At 41.9% G+C, this 1,227-nt stretch overlaps 1 non-coding gene across 1 annotated transcript; it reads right to left on the reverse strand.

Moving 5' to 3' along the window:
- Positions 1–583: 583 nt before the first annotated feature.
- LOC115721510 (small nucleolar RNA R71) lies at positions 584–690 on the reverse strand. Its single transcript, XR_004012529.1, has one exon. It is a non-coding gene; the product is annotated as a small nucleolar RNA R71 (small nucleolar RNA).
- Between the last annotated feature and the right edge of the window lie 537 nt (positions 691–1,227).

Genomic DNA, 1,227 nt, shown 5'->3' on the forward strand with positions numbered 1-1,227 from the left:
TATTTCAGGTATTTTGAGTGCATGCGCCACCAAGGGCAAGCAGTTATACTACCAATTGACCTTGAAATTGAGAAAACTTGTAGGAGAAACCGAAGGAACAAGAGGCAAGAAGGAGTTTCAGCAACTGCTGAAACAACAGAAATCATGGCTGCTAATGTGAATGCCAATGCTACAAATAACGAAAATAATGGTGGTGCCGTGGAAGATCAAGCTAATGGCTGTAGCTTGAGAGATTACATTCTCCCTACTCTGACGGGAGTGCAGTCATGTTTCAGGCCACTGACAGTGGATGCGAATAACTTTGAGATCAAACCTGCCATACTTTAAATGGTGTAGTCTTCAGTTTAGTTTGGTGGCCTCCCTTCTGAAGATCCTAATCTGCATCTCTCTAACTTCATGGAACTTTGTGAAACTTTTAAAGTTAATGGAGTTAGTGATGATGCCATTCGACTGAGGCTGTTCCCATTCGCTCAGAGAACGAGCCAAGAGTTGGTTAAACTCCTTTCCACCCAACTCTATTGCCACCTGAAATGATTTGGCAACGAAATTCTTGTCAAAGTTTTTTCCTCCAGCAAAGTCTGCAAAGCTGGGAGGAGAAATCAACAACTTCTGTCAACAAGATAATGAATCTCTCCATGAGTCTTGGGAGAGGTTTAAAGATCTGATCAGAAAGTGCCCTCATCATGGTATAGAGAAGTGGATGCTGATCCACAATTTCTACAACGGGTTGGTTGGTAACACTAGAACTCTGATAGATGCAGTAGCTGGTGGAGCCTTTATGAGAAAGAGTGCTAATGAGGCTTACGATCTATTAGAGGAGATGGCTCTAAACAATCAGCAGTGGCCAACTGAAAGGAGTCAAACTAAGAAAGTAGCTGGTGTGTATGAGGTTGATGCCATTACAAAGTTGACAGCTCAAGTTGAGGCATTGACAAAGCTAATTGCAGGGCAAGCTAAACAAGCCCAAGTTGTTGTGAGATATGTGGAGGAAATCATCATTTTTCATAATGTCAAGCAGATGTGGACGATTTGCCAATGGATGAAGCAAAAGCCATTGGAAATTTTTCGCAGAATAACAACAACAATTATGGGTTCAACCAAGGTGGTAACCGAAGAAACAGTGGGTTCTATCAGCAACGAAATCAGAACCAAACACAGAACCAACAGTTTAATCAGCAACAAGCCTCTGGTGGAAATTCTAGTTTGCAAACAGATTTACTGCTACAA

Source organism: Cannabis sativa, chromosome 2, assembly GCF_029168945.1.
Source record: "Cannabis sativa cultivar Pink pepper isolate KNU-18-1 chromosome 2, ASM2916894v1, whole genome shotgun sequence".
NCBI classification, from domain to species: Eukaryota; Viridiplantae; Streptophyta; class Magnoliopsida; order Rosales; family Cannabaceae; genus Cannabis; species Cannabis sativa.